Genomic DNA, 21,466 nt, shown 5'->3' on the forward strand with positions numbered 1-21,466 from the left:
TCAGGTTTTTAAGTGTTTGGTATAAAAAAATAAGTTATTTTATATTAGCTAAGATGTAACAAATAAAACTTTACTATTAAGTTTCCCCATTGATAATGGTCAAATGTAACAGGCAGTGTTTTGTGATGTACTGCCTTTATTGATTCTGACCCCTGAAGATGAAAGCTCTCTAAACAGGGGTCTCACAGTGGCTCAACTGGTAAAGGCACAATTACGTGGTGTGCAGGGTGAATCCTACAGTTAGGGAAGTGCAGGTTTGTGTCTTGCTTGCCGAAATATGACTCATGATGTATAATACATTCATAGACTTCATAGACTGTTCCCTATCAGTTCAACAGGTTTTGTAGAAACATTACATCTTGCAGCAACTTCAGAGTAAACGCCCGCAGGGATATGATCCACCGTACACTTTGTATCAATCTGCCCCAACATTTGTATAATTTATCTCTCTTTGCCCTCTTGACCGGTCCTTTGTCACTGGTCATGCAACTTCTCTGTCGTCTAATATGGATTTCAGTTTCCAATCCTTTTTATTCAAGACACCACTTTCCCGGTACTCATACTAACATGGCCAGTGGGTTAGCTCAGATACAGATTTCATAAAGTCATAAAGTCTGCAGCTCAACACCTCTGGACGCTTCACAATCAAATCATCTATTCAACTAAATCTCTCCTTAGTAATCTCCTGGATTAAGCCCACGATACATGGCATCTACTCTCACCCTTCAACTAGATCATCCTACACCGCCGGCTGGGGTACCCTTCTCAACAATTTGGATTTCGTCAACCCCTTTCAATCAAGATTGGATTCTCGCTTTTTATTGTTCTTTCCAAGGACTTTTTCACTATCAAGGTCTACTTATCTGGAATCCAACATCAGTATTATGTGATATTCGTTTCTTCAACAGTATACTCCATTCCAGTTGTTCGTCTTCGCCTGTGCAGGATCTTTAAGTGCCATCATCTACATCTTCTTATTTGCCATTTTTGCCTTTCTCAAGTACTTTAACCTAGTGCTGGAAATGATCTGTTTAGCCACTGCAATTTCTAGGAATCATACTGGCATAGATGTTTTAAGCAAGCCCTCCTTGCCTAAACTCAACTGTATTCATTCTCTTATAGAGAACTTTCAGATCAAGAAACATGCTCGCTCTCTTTGCTGGACCATTTTAATTTGTAATTCGCATTTTCCCCAAGGTCGAACATTTCATATTTCAATTTACTTGCTCTTTCATCAACAGCAAAAAGCTTTCCTACATTAATATTTCATCAGAAGCTAGAAAAGACAATTAAATGTGATTGGCTCTCATTCAACATAGGAACGGCATGTTCTATAGTCTATGATTTAATTTCAGCACCTCTCAATCCAGTCTTAAATATAAACACCTCATTTAAAAGATGTGGAGGTTTTTGGTTTTCTAGGGTATTTTTTGCTTTGTTTTTTGTCATTAGGAACCTATTGCTGCATCTAAAATCCACAGCTCTTCTTCAAATATACCCAACAATCACATCAGCACATATGGGGTCTTCTTAGATGAAAGAAATTAATACTTTTCATGTGCAAAAACAAATCTACAGTTCAAATTATCATTCCAGTTCACCTGTTATTATGCATATACTACGGTGATTTCCACATTTTAGTCTGGTCCCTAAAGAACTGGGATATCAGTCAAATCCCAAATAAAGAAAGCAAAGAAAAAACTAATAAAAGGAAAAAAAAACAAAGAAAAAAAACAGCCAAGCTTTTATGTCCTGAAACACAGATAATTGACAGTCCTGCAGGTGCTTCAGCTCGCCTTAATGAGGGAGTTCATTTGTTGCACCAAGGGTTCCATAGCCCACGTTTGCACAATAATATTAGTTACAGGTAGATAGGGCACAAAGTAATTAAAAAAAAAAAAAGAAACGTGTTGGTGCATAATACTCATTACGTGCAAAAACTATACACAATAATAATAATAATAATAATTCACACATTATAACCCCTTTCCTCTACCGTGTAACAATATGTCGGGTCATGTCAGAGACAGTGACCCCTCTTCATATGTTGGGTCATGTCAGAGACGGTGACTTCCATCCTATTTGTCGGGTCTCCTCAATGACAGAACCCCCCCCCCCCCCTTTATATGCATAGGGCCTTTGAAGGACGGAGCCTCTCTCTTTATATATTCTATTTGTTACTAACTTTATGTCCTAAACATTACAGCAGATGGCCTAGCTCTGCACCGTGAATGTATTTATGTAAATAGACGTCATTCTTTGTTACACAAATGTGCAGTTCTGTACTGCATGTGAAAGTGTTGTTTTTGAGATTGTAGACACAATATTCTACAGAACTTGATTTAAGTCAAATGTGTGCACAATGAGTCATACAGTCTGTGCGAATTTGAAGGTCTTTGCAGGGGAAATGAGATGTTTTTATAATAAACAGAGCAAATGTAGAATTATATATGTTTGGAGTCACGTTACACAAAACTGATTAAAAATAAGTGACAGTGCACATGAGAGCTGAAACAAATAAGGCTGTGTAGCAGGGCGGTAGGAAAGCCCTGCTGTTTAAATGTGTTGTGTATTTATTTTTAGAACGGGGTCTCCCCCTCCACCCCTGTGTTATTTTGTATTTGTTTATTATGATTTATTTATTGTATATGATGGCGAAGCGCCTTTTGTTTTGTACTGTTTGGTAGTGTGGATGGAAAGCCCCATCCACAATTTAGTAAACTCGTGCAGATTGTGGCCAGGGGGTAATAGAATAATTACGAGCTAGTTAAACCCCTCGGCCACGGTATAAAAAGCCTGCAGCTCTCCATGTTCCAGGTGTGTTTGCAGAGGAGAGTACGAAAGCGAGAAGAGAGAACGAGAGCAAAATAACAGATTCTAGGAACAGTGACAGCAACTGCCCAGCCTGACCTAGGATCTTATTATTTTGTGTTTGTGATTTGTTTTTGTTTGAATATTTATTTTGCTGTGTGAGCACTGTTTTTGTTTAAATATTTATTTTATTTTTGTTTAATTAAAACGACGCCGCAAGCATCTTTTGCCTGTAGTACCTGTCTGTTGTTCTTCCAGCATCTGGCCTGACGTCACCACTCAGCCATATCCTGTCACAGGCTGTTATATGCAAATTGGAATATATCAATAACAGATGATCAATTCAGTTAAATTAAACAGAAAATATTACTGGTATATAATTATATTTAAATTGTTGCTTCTTAATGTAAAGTGTTACTGAAATGTGTGACAGTACTTAAACAATATTAGAAAGTACAGTTCTTTGGAGGTAAGACTTTAGGGTCTATTTTAATAATCTACTGGCCTTAGACTCTGTGGTAGTGCTTTCAAAGTGGGGTTGGCAGAGCCTACCCAGGGGATCCCAAGCAAATGCTAAAAACATTAGTCAAACAACACAATTCTAATGCACAGTATGAACAATGGTACACTTTCATTGTTGTGGGACGAGAGACAGGCCTTACAGACAATATACATAAATCATGTTAAGTTTCTCTTCTTTGCAGCTTTGAGTTTGGGGTCACTATTCAAATTATTTTAAAAAGCATCTCCCCCAAACAAAGTCTGAGAACCTCTGCCCTATGGAATAGATTATCAAAGCAATTATCTGAAATTCATCATTAGCCATTCAAAAAGATATACTTAGGTGTTAATGACTATAGCAGGACAATGTTGTGGTTGTGGGGTTGTGGTGGTGGTTGGCAGAGATGGGGTTAATTCCTATCCCTGCCAAATACGTGTGAGAATGTGGCTGTTTCCAAATTAGATAATTAGTGCTAATTGGAAACAGCCACATGATATAAAAAGGGAGCTAGAAGTTTTAGGAGCTGCCTGGAGAGACAAAAACACTCTTCTGTTTATGTGTAAATTCACTATGATAGTGCAGGACTTGGGTGAGGGATTTTCTGTTAATTATTTGTTGTTTTATTTAACCTTTATATTTTGGCTCCGTGAACTGTATTTTTTGTTTGTTATTTGTATTTGTCCTTCCTATCTCCTGGCTATCCTGTCACATATGACGTCCTGTGTGGGATTCAAGTGCCGCAGAGACTCGGAGTGGGACTGTAGCTTGAAAAGAAGACTGTGTCTGGCTGGACCCCACCTCGTCCCCAGCCCTCTGGGACCTTGTTTTGGAGGACTTCCCTGGGGCCATGGAGGATCAAGGAAGGTGTCTTGCCTTTGGGGAAAGCGGACACAGCTTCGCCTACTGGCTGCTCCAGGAGGAGGAAGATAATCCCTGGGGGGAGGAGCAGAGTGGGCACTTCCCTGAGGAATTTGGTAGTCCCAGGGCCAAGCAGCAGATCCTTACTAGCATCAGGAGGCGTTGCTGAGGGAAACGCAGGAGGAGAAACTGCCTACCCGAGAGCCAAAGGAGGAGCTACCTGCCCAAGCAACAAAGGAGGAGCTACCTGACCGAGACCAGAAGGGGAGGAGATGCCGTCCTGCTTGCCTAAGGTGGAGGAGATATCGTCCCAACACCTAGAGCGACAGGAGCGGCCACTCTCAGCAGCCCTTGCACACGATGCTGAGGGGAGCGTGGTAGAAACCAGGCATGTTACCGCCAGTGCACCTACCATCTAGGCATCCAGAGGGGCCTTCACCACTGCCAGGGTGCCCAGCACCGCCGTCACCACTGCCGGGTTGCCCTGTGTTGCTGTCGCATTTCCGCTGCCAGTGTTGACACTGTTGGCTACATGTCCGCTTTCAGCATTGCTCCTGCAAGTGTTGTCAATGCCAATTGCCACTGCTGCCAACACATCTGGAGGATCCACTGCTAAACAGGTGCCTCCCATAGAAGCCCACTAAGAAGCAGGGGACTAATGCTGGGGCCAGCTGACATCAGACAGCAAGGTGTGCAAATGGTTAAAAGCAACCCTGGCCCTTTGGTGTTTGATAGACGTCGGCTGAGCCCCAACGTTCCCTCCCTCCTACCCAAGTGTAATTACAAATTAAGGGTGTTTCAAAAGCAATTAACTCAAATTCGTCATTAGCAATTCAAAATCAAATACTAGGTGTTAATGACTGTAGCAGTGCAGAGTTGTGTTTGTGGGTTTATGGTGGTGGTTGGCAGGGGTGGGGTTACTTCCTATCCCTGCCCAGTACATGTGAGACTCTGGATGTTCCCAATTAGAACCAGTTATCTAATTTATGGTATAAAAAAGGAGCTAGAAGTGCCATTGCGAGAGAAGTTTTGGGAGCTGCCTGGAGAGAGACAAACGCTCTTCTGTTTATGTATAAACTCACTGTGATAGTGCAAGACTTGGGTGAGGGATTTTCTGTTTATTATTTGTGGTGCGTGATTGTTTTGTTTAACCTTTTTATTTTGGCTGTGTTTCTTGTTTTTCATTTTTTTTTATTTGGAAAATAAAATCATTTGCAACTCTTAAAGTCTGACTCTCATCCTACCTCAAGATCAGGGCTGCCTCCACCTTCACCCACAAATCAAGGGTTTTCATAACCAGTAGTCACTCTGGAAACATGAATTGTCTGAAAAATTATATGAATAACCGTACCACTGTGACAGGGAGGCTTATTATTATTATGTTCATTACTAGTGTGTGTAGATATATTCTCTCTTCCTCTGGGATCTTTTTATTTTCTATTTTTTTGAAGTGTGTGCGTGAATGTGAACGAAAGAATGAAAGAGTTACTTTGCTTTAAATTGCTGCAGCATCTTTGTGTATTAAAAAGAAAATCTTGCCATTCTGTTGCGTTTGATTTGGTCTTTGTCTCCACCCCTTCAAAATAGCAGCCTATAGGTGGGGCTGACAAACCAAGAAAGTCTTTTTAAAGGGGTTTGTCAGGGGACAAATAATGAAACAATGGATCATCCCTTTAAGACAGTGGTGCACAACTCAGGTCATGGAGGGCCGGTGTCCTTCCTAGTTTTTGTTCTAACCATACCCTAAATTAGTGAATTGGACCAATTAAGCATCTATTAAGGTCCAATAAAGTACTTTAGGGTGCAGTTGGAATAAAAACCTGCAGGGACATCGGCCCTCCAGGACAGAGTTGTGCACCATGGCTTTAAGACATAGTGTATTATGGGAAGGATAAAATATTATATATATATATATATATATATATATATATATATAATATATATAATATAATATTAATATTTTGCCACTGTATTTTCAAAGACAACTTCACATATCCTACATGCACATCCAAAACTACAGTTATTTTTTTATTAAATGATAACTACAAAAGATTCATGAAAATAGACTCTAAATGTCATGCTTCCACGTGCACTTTAAAACCTGTAAAAATGAATACAATTTTATTCAAAACGGGACTGCCGTCATTTCATCTGCATTATACAATCTAATCTGTAATCAATCAGTGTAAAAAAGTCAAAGCTCATCTGCATCATGTTGTGTAATTGTTATTTTAAAATAAATTCACCAACCTCTATTATTCCTGTGATAGTATAATGTGTTCACATTCTGACCATTTTCTTTTTCTGCAGTCCTTGATATTAAACCTGCTTTCCGAGTCCTTTCCAATGGATGGTCGTTAGGTATCTTTCACCGTACGTGAGTGTTGGAGAGAACAAGTTCTACCAGCCTTCAATCTTAACTTTCAAATCACTTTCAAGACAGTCCCACATACAAATGGAAACATGGCTGAGTCATTCCAAGATCGTAGTTTGTATTATAACATAGACATATTAAAAAATGTATTTAAAAAATTCGATTTTTTAAAAGAAAGGCTTTTGTCAATGACAGATGCTCCAAATAGCATCATGCAGGAAATCACCCAATCTGGAAGAAAATGTTCTTTAGGAAAGAAAGGGTAAAAAGTTCCCAACGAAGTGTAATTTATTACAATAATCCAGTTTGACTTCATTATGGATTCCTGGGCAATCTCAAATTTGGATCTATGTCATTGTTACCAAGAAAAGTGACAACTTTAAAATTGCATATATTTGTGATGCAAAAGATTAAAACCATAATACGAATGGCTTACTCCCTGGCCAAGATAAGAGTTTTTGGCAAAGCTTATATTTGCTAGAAATTCAGCCTGCATGCCACTGTTTAATGCAAGGCCACACATCTAGAGTTACAGTTATATTGAATTTGTACACATTTTTCAACTTGGCCACATTTAAACTTAGGACATTTCCAAAGATATGTTGTCCTCATGTTAATATTTAAAGGCAAGTTTTGTTTTTGTCAGAATTTAACTAAGAGAATTTAGGGCTCCCATCTTGGATCTTGCCTGCTCTAGGGGGCTCTGATGGAGTAAATCAACTGGTACAGACCCTTGAGCCAAATACCAAAATCTATTTTGTAACCTAAACACAAACATTGTTCGTGCATTATGTATGTACACCCAGGTTATTTTTTATTTGAAACCATGTGCTTCTGATTATTAAGCAATGCCCCTGTTTGCCATGTGGAGAGATTCAGACTTATGTTGACTCTATGTATGGTAATCTTGACACTTAAGTGTCCTTGGTTTTTGAGCAAGGGTTTGCTATAGTATTAACCCTTCTAAATTTGAATAGTTGGGGAGCACATATGTAATCCTACAGCTCATTTATTTTGAGTTTGGAACGGCCATCTGCCAGTTCTTATAAATTTCTGCTGCTGGGTTATAGATAGTTCTTGTGTCCTACAGTTAACTGGAGGAAATCCAAAACAATTATTAATGCCCAAGTACAATATTTTCTCTCAGCAAAATTGGCAGAAAACAATAAATGGCTCCAGAAAAGGATGGAAACTTTGAATAAAAACGTAAATAAATCAAAATTCTTCAAAGAGCATGAAGTAGATTTCAGTCATTTTAATACATTCCAGATACGTTAGAGATTTGGAATATTTATTGTGGCCATATTTCAAAACAAAATATATATTTGGAGCTTTCTGAATCACTTATTTGTTCTTAACGTTACGTTTTTATTTTCATAACATTTTATGAGCCAAGAGAAACAATGGCTGAAAAAATCCTCTTTCTGAGTAACCTGTACTCCATTGAGGACTTGCTAAAAAGTTAGAGTTAGCTGGTAAGGTTTTAGGGGTTGTTCAGATAAGAAGCTTGTTTTCACTATGGAATACTAAAACCAGTGAAACACTCATTTTTTGGCATGATGGAGAATTAAATAACTAAGTTAAAGAGAAGTCTTTTTTAAAGTATGTTATGTTTCTGATTCTTTATATCTTAAATGAAAAAAAAGGTGGAGTGATTACTAGTTTCAAGAGCATGGTGCTCAACAAGAGCACATCTAAGCTTGCACCTAAGAACACTGAGCAGTGGAAATGTAGCTTTAGTGGACATCTGAAAGTTCAGATCGGCATCCAATGGACTACCATTAATGGGAGATGCAGGAAGTCTCACAAGCAAATGAAAGTTAATGTCTGAAGGTCCTCCATGTGGAAGTGAAATTGACATTCAGTTTTAGACATAACAGGTTATAGAGAAGTGCCCAGCTGTGGTGGGCAGGTGCCAAATTAGCATCAAATTTTCTGCATTTCGGCATCTGCCGACAACCACTTGAGCTGATGGTGAAGAAAGATTTTTACCAGATACAGTATACTACTAATAGAGAGTGAATTACCTCTGTTGCCTTTAACCACAAAACATGTAGTGGTTTTAAACATGTAAAAACCACCCAGTTAAATATAGTTCCCTGAAACTCAGGAAGAACGCAGTGCCAAACAACTAATTGATCATAGCAATATTAATCATATTTTGGGAATACAACTGGAATAGAGAGGAAGTGCTGCACGAATGAATGAAAGATGTCACTAGTGAAGTTTGACCAGGATGTGGCTTCGTGGAAATTAGTTTAATAGCATGATGTAGTAGATATGAACTCCTTTTTACATAACTGAGCTTCAATATCTTTGCCTGTTTTTATGATCTCTCATTCAAACAAAACAACTCTGCACTGAGATGTCTATGCATTACTGCAATAAGAATATAATAAAACATTGCTGCATTTTATTCTGATCCCCCACCTCGTATCCAATCCATGATATAACCTGTGGAATGATATTTTGTTGAGTTCCATTGCTCTAAACTGTGTTGTCAGAAAGTATTTAAGCGGTGAACTTTTCCCAGAGGTAAAAACAGCTGTGAGCAGTTGACGAATGGACATGAAATTCAATTCTAATTCGGCACCTCCCCACCGCAGCTGGACACTCTGAGCATTTTGGCAACTGCCTGATCTTGGCCTCGGTCCATAACACACACACACACACACACACACACACTGTAAACGAGCCTTGCAGCTCGGGTTCGTTTAGCCATTTCAAAATACTGACCCAGACACAGAGATGGAGGCTTTTGAAAACGCTTGTGTATTAAGATTTTAAATACAGCAAAATAAACAAAACAGAAAACAAAAACTAAACAAACACTGGAAGCTATTCTAATAAACTGGACAGCTAAGCTGTTTACTGGCTGAAAAACACACAGAAAAAGAACACACAGTACCTTTTTCTTTGATACAACTGACAACACACACAGTCGGGCTCTTCACACAGCAGCAGCCCTGAACAGACTGGCTGCTTTCCTTAAATACCCTGCACTTGGCTCTAATTTACAATTATAGCTAGGTGCAGGTGATAATTAACAAAACAAATGAAATTAAGCAAATGTGCATTTGCACATGTTTTGTTTTTTCTCAGCAGGAAGGAATTACCCCTCTCCCTGCTCACAGTATATATATATATATATATATATATATATAGAGAGAGAGAGAGAGAGAGAGAGAGAGAGAGAGAGAGAGAGAGAGAGAGAGAGAGAGAGAGAGAGAGAGAGAGAGAGAGAGAGAGAGAGAGAGAGAGAGAGAGAGAGAGAGAGAGAGAGAGAACCACCAATGTAAAGTCACTAAAAAGGGAGTTGGGCCACCACGTGCAGCCATTATGGCCTGTATGTTCCGTGGCATAGAGTCTACCAGCCTCTGGAATTCTGCAGGAGAGATGCGGCACCATTCTTTCACGAGAAAGTCAATCAACTCACGCCTGGTTGATGGAGGTGGAAAACGCTGTCTCAGGCGTCATTCCAGAATATTCCATAAATGCTCGATTGGGTTCAGATCTGGTGACTGAAAAGGCCATGACTTATGGATAACATCAGTGTCATGCTCATCAAACCACTGGGTAACCACACGTGCTCTGTGGATGGGGGCATTGTCATCCTGGAAGACACCCCCGCAGCAGGAAAGAAATGCTGCAATATGGGGTGAAGATGATCACTCTGTACCATTAAGTAGCGATTAGCATTGACCTTGCCTTCTAAGGGAGTGAGTGCACCCAAACCATGCCAGGAAAATGTGCACCACAACATTACAGAACTACTAGAACCCTTCACTGTTGGAATCAAGCACTCAGGGCTGTAGACTTCTTTAGGTTGGTGCCATACGTTCACATGTCCATTTGTCGAGAACATGGTGAAAGATGATTCATCTGACCATGTCACATTTCTCCACTACTCGGTAGTCCATTGCCTGTGCTCTTTGCACCACTGGACACGCAAACATGCATTGCCAGGTGTAATGAGAGGTTTGTGCATTGCAACCCGACTATGGTATCCCGCTCTGTGGAGTTCTCAGCAGACCGTTTTTGATGAAACTGGCTGCTCGCACCCCAAGTTGAAATTTGCAGTCAATTGATCTCTTACATTTCGAATTATTGCACGGATATTACAATCCTGGAGTATGCACTTCCGCTCACTGTTGCCCTTTGCTGATGAAGTCTTTCTCTCGGAGTTCCATGCCAACATCACCTTGGACACTGTTGCTCGTGAAACATCAACACATTGAGATGACTTGGTCACTGAAGCTCCTGCCAAACTTGTCCCAGCAATCACCCTTCTTTCAAAGTCACTGAGGTCTCCTCTTGCAGCCATGCTAGCCATAATTATAGGCAAGCAGGCCTGCCCAGGATTTTGTACATGAGCCTAAGCATGCTGGGATGTTATTTGCTTAATTACCGCATGAGCCACACCTGTGTGAAAGCCCTTGCTTATATATATTGTAACAAGGCAGGGAGGGGGTTAATATCCTCCCTGCCAGAAATGTGTATTTGTTTAATTGTTTTGATATTATTTGATTATTATTTATTGTTTCATTATCACCTGCACTTGACTATCTTTGTAAATTAGAGCCAGGTGCAGGGTATTTATAGATAGCAAGCAGTCTGCTCAAGGCTGTTGCTGTATGAAGGAGCCCAACTGAAAGTGTGCTCAATCGTAGAAAAACAAAAGGTACTGTATAAACCCTTTTTTTTGATTTGTTAACAATTGTGTGTTTTTGTTTTGTTTGTTTGGTGTTTGTTTTTTTAACAGGTAAACAGCTCAGCTGTCCTGGTTGTAGTTAGGTTACTGTTCCTATGTTTAGTCAGTGCTCCAAAACAGAGTTAGGTTTTTGTTTTAATGTATTAAAAATTGCACGTCAGCACTTTTAAAGCTCAAGTTTCTGTCTTTGCGTCTCATTTAAAGGGGCAACGAACTGTGGAGAGTGCAGCCCGGGTTTATATATATATATATATATATATATATATATATATATATATATATATATATATATATATGAGAGAGAGAGAGAAATTCAGCAGAATTTCTTATTTTTGGGCTCTTAAAGAAGGGAGTGGTCCTTAAAATAACTGATCACTGACAAATTATAATCCTGTCAGCATCCTGATACCAAATAGGACCACAACCAGGCATCTTAATACTGTACAGGGCAGAATTTTCAAAAAACACTGTTATTATATTGAGCTCGTGGTATAGTAACAAGAGCTTTAATAGCAAGGAATTTTCAAAAGAAATGTGTTAATTAAATCAGTCCATTAATGCTTTGAAATTGAGTTGATGAGGTCGTTAATGAACGCATTGCTCGTTAAAAAGGTTAATTGTCGCCGGTCATGTACATCACTTCTTATCTCAATGACTTGATAAGGGGAACTTGTTAATCAAAATGCATGTTAACAAGATCAAGAAAAATGAATGGAAACTACTATAGTACAGGGAGGCAGCTCTCCCACCAGCGAGCACCAGCCAAATGGAGATTAAAAATAATGGGAATATCTATTTTGTATATAATTTGTAAACTTAGTTTAAAATTGTGCATTTTGTTATCCAGAATGTACATTTATTTACTTCACATATAAAATGCTGATTTACTATTATCTGATGTGTAGGTAAAAACTGAACGCACAGACTAAAAAGTAAAATAAGTTGGTCATTTACCCTTATTCGGGGGAATATTTTGCCACAGCTTACCACATATAATTTAATGTGAATTTTACAATCTTTTTTTTTTTTTGGTTAAAAAGAAAAAGTACCTTTTTTGGATGGGGTAGTGGCTTAGCTGGAATCTATTTTCTTATGTTGACATCTACTTTTGTATGTATTTTGGTATGTATCATTGCAGGCTATAAATATAATTCAAATAAAATCTACAGTAGAGGTATGCAACTGATGCATTGTTCTCACACCCTAGTCTCACATCTTGTAAAGCGCTTTGTGATGGTGGTTCACTATGAAAGACACTATATAAAAATAAAGATTATTATTATTATTATTATTATTATATTATTATTATTATTATTATTATTATTATTATTATTATTATTATATTATTTCTATTTAATAATGAAATAGGCATAATGGCTTCTTGAAAATGCCAAAATCAATGCTACATACCAACTTGTTGGTTAACACAGTAGTTATCATGTACAACCTTTTGAAAATCCTGCCCTCAATGTGATGAAGACTGGAACAAAGAATGATTCATTTTAGGAAGTGACCCTTAATCAGAGTCAGACTCTTCGTTATTTATTTGATCTAATCAGGGGAAACAGATTGAACAAAAGATACTTTTTTTTTTTCTTCTTTAATAATACAGAAACAAACACTTCTGGTGTGCTGTAGGTCTGGCTCCTGCATACTGATTTTGTACGTCTTCCAGAAAAAAAGAACTGAACAAAAGGATATTTGTCCCAAGATCAGATTAAGGAGAACCCCATGCCAAAACAAAGTCCCCTTTTGCAGAAACTAATCCAATCAAGATAAAAGTACTGTATATAACTTGCATGTTGTTTCTTTAATACATGCTTTGTACAATTGTATTTTTTAACACCTCTTTATTACTTGACTCCCACAAGGACAATCTTTGTCATGTTTAAATTAGGCCTTAAATATAAATGATTCTTTAATCAATTATATGTAATAATAATTGCTGTAGTCAGGAACTGTATTTGGCTCAAAAGACTGCTATGCAGCATTGTGCAATTCAAGTGATAGTCATGTGATTGCTGTCTTAAAGTTGGTGAAGGGATGATCAGAGGGATTAAAAGGACAGAAATAAAATAATCATTTCAGGAAATCTTATTGTCAATTCAAGAGTCTTACATTTTCATATAAGAATGTCACACAAATAATGGATAACATGTATTTAATTGTTTTCATCGCAATGGCTACAGCTCTAGTAGTGTCTTCAGTCAGCCAATAGAAGTAACACAATGGATTTAAAAACAAGTCACTGAGAAGGAGTGGCCAGCAGTGGTGAGGATTTGGTGTTGAGCGCTGGAGTCTGCATGCTTTACTTACTGGAATTATTGTGCTATTCCTATACCCTTTAACATGTGTGGTTGCATGTTGATTTTAGTTTTTCAGTAAAAATGTAGTGGAGTGGACAATTTACCTTCAGTTTGACCACAGTGGAAAATATTGGCCAAGAAATCAGACTAAATCAACACTCATTTTTATACAAGCAGTTTTGAAAGTACTTTGAATAATAGAAGAAAAATGATTGCTACTTGAGATTTTAAACAATTCAGTGACGCAGAGTAATTTCCATGTATTGTATTTTATTATAAAATGCATTTACTGTGCCATACCAGGTAAAGGAAACATCCAGTAAGATTCAACATGCCTGTGGCAGGCTGATGAGTGGATAGAGGCCCAGAGACAGTCTGCAGTTCAAAAAAGTAACAATTTTATTATAAACACAAAAATAAAGTGCACAAGTGCCTTCTTTATGTCAGGTGGCTGGGCACTGATTGATCGTTAATTAACCTAATCAACTAATCAACCCCAGCCACCTGAACATAATAAACCCAGGCAGGTAGGGGAAATTAACCCCATTCCTGCCAATTTAAAAAGGGCCACAATGCCATTTACAGAATTAACCTGCAGACTGGCACTGAAAAAAGCATAGCAGCTAAAGGGTTAACATTAGGGATACAGTATTTTTTTTTATCTGCAAGCTAAGGATAAATAAATTGGAGAAAGTTTTGCAGTGCAAAAGCAGTGCTTGTGTAAATAGTGTGTGTGGAAATGAAAGGTTGGCAGGGATGGGGGTTTATTTTGTCCCTGCCAACAATCACAGGTGTGACCATTCCCCAGTTAGGTAACTTAGTGCTATTTGCGGAGTGGCCACATGTATAAAGGGGAGCAGAAATCTTTTTTGTTTGGGAGAGGGAGTTAAGTGTGTGTGCCTTTGTGTGCCTGTGTGTAGTATATAAACTTGGTAGTGAAGACGAATAACCAGCCTGCGTTTGTGTATTTTATTTAAACCTTTTATTTTGGCTCTCGTGTCACAGTTTCTTTGTTCCTGTGTTTTGTGTTTGTGAATTAAACGTGCGCACTAGTGCTTCACTGCAGCTTCTGTCTCTGAGTCTCTAATTCCTAATTCTTTGGGCTGTGACGCTACCCTGTCGCAGAAAGCCTTCTAAATTATGGTTATTTATGGTACTGCTAAGAAAAAGTGAAACATTGCATGAATAGAGTGATTGACCGTGTCAAAGACTGCAGAGAGTTTGAGGAGAATTAGAACAGAGGAGAGGGAGATTGCACAGGCAGAAAGGAGAGAGTTAGTGATGGAGAGAAGAACAGTTTCAGTGGTGCGCTGGGCGAAAACCAGATTGGAGGGGGTTGAGCAGAGAATGTGTTGACAGGAAAGAAGAGAGCTGGTGATGTACCGCTCACTCAAGGGTTTTAGAGGAATGGGAGAATGGAGACAGGATGGTAGTTCTGGAGGGATCAAGTGAGGGTTTTTTTAAGATGGGAGAGATGCTGGACTGTTTGAAGGCATAGGGGAAAGCCAAACAGCAGAGAGGTGTTGAGAAGAGAGTAGATGAAAGGGAGTAGAGAAGGAGCAGCAGTCTATAAAAGGTGAGTGTGGAGGGGGTCCAGAGCACACATGGTGGGTTTATGGTTCTGGAGTCAGGAGCACAGATCAGGGTCTGAGAGGGACGAGAAGGAAGGTAGAATAGTAGGGGTTGCAGAGGGTGATGGGGAGTGGGTGGACAGAGAACAGGTGGTGGGTGAGGAAGGAGGCGAGGTAGTGAAGAGTTAGTGGATATCTGTGATTTTGGAGGAGAAGGAGGCAAAGTCATCAGTTGAGATAGTGGAAGGGGGGGCTAAGGAGGGAGGAGAAGGTAGTGGAAGTAGGAGAATTTGGCAGAGGTAAGTGTAGAAGAGAAGGAAGAGAGGCATGAGTGATAGAGAACCAAGGCAGCAGAGAGATTGGTTTTCTTCCATTTCTTTTCAGCAGAACACAGTTCAGTACAAGTGGAGTGGAGCACGGAGGAGAGCAAGGGCTGAGGCGGGCAGGTCGAGAGGTGAGGGGGCAAAGGGGTGGAGGCAGAGGGGATGGAGGAGAGGAGGAAGTCAGGCTCATCAAGAAAGTGAGTAATGGGTCCAGGAGAGCAGTAGAGAACAATGAGGAGGAGGCGACAAGGGGAGGTGATTTCAACAGCATGAAACACCAAGGTGCTAACAGAGAGAGAGGAGAGGGGACAGAAAATTACAGGGAGAGAACAGAAGTCCTGTTCCCCCACCCCATCCAGAGGAGCAAGGAGAATGGGACAGGACATAGAGAGGAAAGGGCAGCCAAAATGGTAATGTTATCAGGGAAGATCCAAATTTGGTTCACAGGATAGGACTATGTAAGGACCTCAAATCATAATTCAGTGCTTCCGCATTCAACTGGCATGTTCCCATTACCTTCATCAGAGGGGTGCACAATTGGGGCACAAAAAAACAGGTAAGTGCATATCAGTTGATGTATGTAGAGTTCACCCGATTATTTTGATTCATCTCATCTGCCTTGAGCTGCTCCATATGTCCCTGGTACTTGTAATATGTACATGGTGTTATCTAGGACTTGCTACCATATCAGGCAAATGTCAAGCATATCTCTAATGGAAACATACCATGAGTAATACATGTTCCTGTTGCTTCTTGCCAACAGGGTATAAAAACAAGTTGTACCAATTCATACAGATATTCCCTTATGTTAAAACCCCTTGTTATCTGCATGGGTGGGTATGAGAAATGTCAGATTGAAAATATGGTGGAAAATGTCAAAACAAGATACTTCCATAACAGATTGGAACTTGATTATTCATTTCTCTCAGTTTTCTTTGTGACTAATGTTGTCGCAAATACACAGTACACTACCCTCCAATGTGTGTTGAACTGATGAATAAATGTAAAAACAGTGGGATTGGGACATTTATAGTGTGTTTAACCGAACCATGCCCTAGAATAAATATTTTGGTTAAGACTAATGAAGCAATGACCGAGATTCATACTGTATGATGTATGCTGGGAACTGGGGAAGCATATCAGTGTTGCACAAGCTTCGGTGCACAATGTTTCACCTACGTAAGACCCTTTACCACACTGCTCTCTTTACCACACTGCCCCTCCTACTTCTAAGTACACATTGCAACACTAACATACTTCCCCAACTCAACCTTCAGTAGTCTTCAGAGAATACATTGTTGGTGGATTAGTTTGTATGCAACCCCAGTAATTCTCTGATCAGAAACAACAAGAAAGAGCACTCATAAGTGGTGCACGACTGGGGCAATAAAAACAGAGAAGTGCATATCAAGTGATACATATAAAGTTCACCAGATTATTTCAATGTGTCTCATCTGCCTTGAGCTGCTCAGTATGTCCCTGGTACAAACAACATTTATTGGACCAATGCATGTATCGTTATTATAAATTCCTAACAATAACAAATAATTTCCTTTTATATCAACTGTTGCTGGGTTTGGATTCGATGATGTAGTTGGTTTTGTAATTTTAAATACTTTGAAGTATATTCCATAAAAATATGATATGATATTGTGAAAGATGTACTGTTTGGATTTAATTTGGGAAAACGACCATTGGTAATAAGAACTCTGTTTTGGGGATGGACCAACACTGGGACAATATTCAGGAACGGGTTTGGAGTTGTTTTTTTCTTATTTCTTTTTTGTTGTGTTGGGACAATATATGGTGGTTTTCTTTTGACTTGTTTCTGTTGTGTTTTCTTTATTTAAGAATTTCACAAACACATTTTTTTGGATGTACAACAAATAGAGATTTTTTTTTGCACACTTGTTTTCCTTCTTTTGTTTTCCTTGGCAGAGCAAGGGACGGGTATAACTGTTTTGGGTCCCAGTGCCTGGTCCAGGAAGTTTGGGCCCCCACGGATCCTTGATAGGGGGCAGATTGTTTGTTTTTCTTTTTTTCTTGATCTCTGGGAGAGGGGAAAGGACAATTAATCATCAAGTTCATGTTAACTGTTTAGCCTGTATTACTTACCTGTATTGGCCAGCCCCATGCACCTCCAGCAGAGTGTGCTTGAGGCCTCCAATGGTTTACCTACCTTGCCTACAGGGTCTGGAATCCAGCTTCCAGGTCAGGTCTGGTGGCAAAAGACAGAATCTGGATGAGGTCCAGGGAACATAGTGGGAGAAAGAGGAGAGAAACGTGGGGTGAAAGACCGACCGAAGGTCTCAGGTCCTTTGGAGGAGGCAGTCAATTGGCAGTGGAGAGATCCAGCAGGCGGTGGCTGTTCCTGCATCGGCAGGAGAAAAAAGTGGCGGACCGAGACCGTGGCCTGAGGGGATTGTCTAGTGTGCGGTGCTTTTTTTTACTGTTGTTTTTTGTATTTATTTGTATTTTAAATTTACAGTAAAATGTAATAAAAATAACTTCACTGTCCAACATAGTTTTTAAAATAATATTTAACAGAAACTATAAAGAGCAATAGTTCAACAACATAGTAATGATTCCTTCATATACAATGGAATGTCTAGGCATGCTTACTAAATGTTAATTGAGTTTATCTGTTCAACCAATATTCTTCAAATTATGCATGTTATTTATTGAACTGTATGATAAGTATTACTTCATTTTTGTATATTGTATCACTGGGACATTGCATAATTCAAGATTAAATAATAATCATGAAACAGATCAAATTTCTTTCAACTTTTTAACAGATATAATTCTTTATTATACTGTAAATATTTATCTACTGTGCATTTCCATTTTTTAGGAATAAACAGTATTATCTACCATGCCATACATTTCCTTTATAACAATTAAAGGACATCTTGGAAAACATATTCTTACAGTCAGATGAATCAACAACTAGACAGGTATTAATTAATTAAACATTATGATCTGATTGCAGCTAACACACTGGAGTAAGTATGAGCTACAACAGATTAAGTTGCTGTATAAAGTACCAGGAATCAGCAGCAACTTTTAGCAAGTCTGGTAAATAATGACCTATGTAGAATCAGCAATAAAGAATTATACAAAACAGATAATTAAATAGGTAAACGAGATATTCATTAAATGTCTTACTTATAACTATATAATGTACATATTTATTATTATTATTGTGATATAACATATATTATCTATCTGCATTAGAGCATACTAATAATGAAGTGAAAGAAAACACAGGAACATGATAAATCAAGTTTGTATTGTAAAGCTTGTTTTTTTAAAAAAAAACATGACGTTGCATGGAATAAAGGGCATCTGCTCCAAAGCTGAGGACATTCAGAAGCTATTCTCCAGACCATCTTCTCCCTCATCCCAAACCACCCACATGAACATATCTCATCTTCCTGCCCCCCTCCTCATTCTCAACTTTCAGACTTCTAGCTGACCTAGACCTCTCTGCTCTCTGGCTCCTTTCCCTCAGCCTTCAAAACTCCTCACGTCACTCCCATTCCTTAAGAAACCTTCTCTTGGCCCTTCCTGTGACAGAATCATTGTCCTGTCTCTCTCTTCCTGTTCCTCTCCAACTCTTGAGCGAGCTGTCCAACACCAGCTGGCATTCTTTCTCAACAAGCTGCTTGACCCACTTCAATCTCAATTCCGTTCTGCACACTCCACGGAAACCGCCCTCTTCTCTGTAACTGACTCTCTCCTCTTTGCTAGGGCTGCCTAACTCCTCTATTCTAATTCTCCTTTACCACTCCTCTGCCTTTGACATTGTTGGTCATTTGTTGGCTATTCTCCCCATGTCTCTCTCTGACCTGGGGATCTCAGACACTGTTCTTGCCTGGGTTTCCTCCTATTTCTCTAACCGTTCCTTTCAGATTTTCTGGCTGGGCTTTCTTTTCCCCTTGCCCCTTCTCTACAAGTGTACCTCAAGGATCTGTGCTGGGACCTCTCCTTTTTACACTACACTCACTCACCAGGCACTCTCATCTCATTTGGCTTCTCCTACCACCTCTATGCTAATGATGCCCAGATCTTCCTCTCCTTTCCCTCCTTTGACTCTCAGAATGCTTTTCGACTGTTTCAACTTGGACACATTCTCACCACCTCAAACTCAACCTCTATAGATCTGACATCGTCTCCTTCTGCCTACTCTCACGATTCTATCTCAGTATCCCTTGATTCCATCACTCTTTCTCCACCCCTTCTGCTAAAAACCTAGGTGTTACTCTTGACCTCTCCCATTCCGTCTCTCAACACATCTCTTCCCTGACACGCACTTGCTGCTTCTTTCTTAGCAACATTTACAGAATCTGTCCATTTCTCAGTACTTATTCTACCTAACTCCTGGTCCAAGCTCTTGTACTCTCCAGATTGGACTACTGTACCTCTCTCATTGCTGGTCCCTGCTTCGGCTATCCATCCCCTTCAACTTACTCAAAATTCATTTCATACTTTCATGCTACCCCTCTGCTTTGCACTCTCCACTGGCTACCTATCTCTGCTCATATTCATTTCAAGACCCTTTACCACACTGCTCTCTTTACCACACTGCCCCTCCTACTTCTAATCCCTTGTGTATCTCTACACCCCCTCTTACCCTCTCCACTCCTCCTCTACTGGCCAACTGGTCACGCCTTCCCTCCACTCTCCATCCTCTCGTGCCCGCTCCTTCTCCTCACTAACCCCTCTGTGGTGGAACCAATTCCTGGCGAACCTCAGGACTGCTCCGTCTCTCACTGCCTTCCGCCTCATCCTCAAGACCCATCTGTTTAGACTGCACTTGTAGATCTCTTGATCTACCCCTCCTACTATACACTGGACTGCCCTGATCTAAGCACCATGTTACTGGATCCTCATATTGTATTTTAGTGATATTATTTGCACTTACTGTAACATATACTGTTTTACTGTAACATATACTGTATTATTTGTTACATTTGTATTGTAACCTTGTATTGCCCTGTAACACATGTAAGCCTCCTTGGATAAAGGACTCTTCCAAATAAATAAACAAATAAATAAATCATCTTCATTTATTTTAGTACTATTCAAGTAAGATCCATTGATCTAATGTTTTTTTTTTTTGTTTGTTTTTTGTATTCTACAATCTATTTTAATATTTAATAACATACTGGTAGTAAATATAGTTTCTATGTTTTTCATGAATTGATATCCTGATTAATATAAGTTTTTAGTACTATTATATGTTTAATGATTGAGGTTTTAAGTTATGGACAAATAGATTCAATGAATTATCAGTAGGGGGTTTGTGAATGGACATGCTATGTAATCTTAAGACTTTGATCAAGACAAAATATGTCCCATCCCGATATTTGGTACATATACAAATAACATGGCCAAACAGTGCATATATCTAGCATAAGTTATCATTTAGTAAAACACTGATTTATATTTTTCAAAAATGACAGACAGCACTTTTAGTGATCAAGGGTTCCAGAGCAACAGATTTAAATAAAGTATTTTCCTGTCCATTTTGTTTGGTTTCTCAATTGTGACTTATCTTTATATTACAGTTTACATAAAACGACCTCCTGGTAGGCAGTGGAGATAAAGGAGACTGTGACGGGGAACTGCCCCGTCTATATGAATGTGTTTGGAACTGGCAGGGAGGGGGGTTAAATTTCTCCTTGCCAGGAAAACATGTGAGAATGTGGCTGGAGCTCTAATTGAATGATTAGTAATTATTGATTAATTGGGCTAAAGCCACAGGGGATAAAAACCAGGGGAGAGGCCCTAGCTGGGGGGTGTTTTTTGTTTGGGAGTTTGTTTTGTGTTAGAGTTTTGTGTCTTGGAAAAAGTGTCTTGTTTTTTTAAAAAAAAAAAAAAAAAAAAAAAACTTGGAACCTGACCATTTACTTTGTAAGTTCATTTATTTCTGTTTGAACCTCTTATCTGTTGGCCCTTGTCCCTATTTATTTGATTATTTTTGTTTAATAAAGAACTTTTATTT

General features: G+C 39.1%; 1 long non-coding RNA gene across 1 annotated transcript in view; it reads left to right on the top strand.

Annotated features, from left to right (window-relative positions):
- Positions 1-20,199, top strand: part of LOC121317067 — a 36,394-nt gene extending 16,195 nt beyond the window's left edge. Inside the window, exon 3 of the long non-coding RNA XR_005950477.1 lies at positions 17,647-20,199. This is a non-coding gene — a long non-coding RNA (uncharacterized LOC121317067). The remainder of the gene's footprint in view (positions 1-17,646) is intronic.
- Positions 20,200-21,466: the final 1,267 nt, after the last annotated feature.

This window comes from Polyodon spathula, chromosome 6 (assembly GCF_017654505.1).
Source record: "Polyodon spathula isolate WHYD16114869_AA chromosome 6, ASM1765450v1, whole genome shotgun sequence".
Classification (NCBI taxonomy): domain Eukaryota; kingdom Metazoa; phylum Chordata; class Actinopteri; order Acipenseriformes; family Polyodontidae; genus Polyodon; species Polyodon spathula.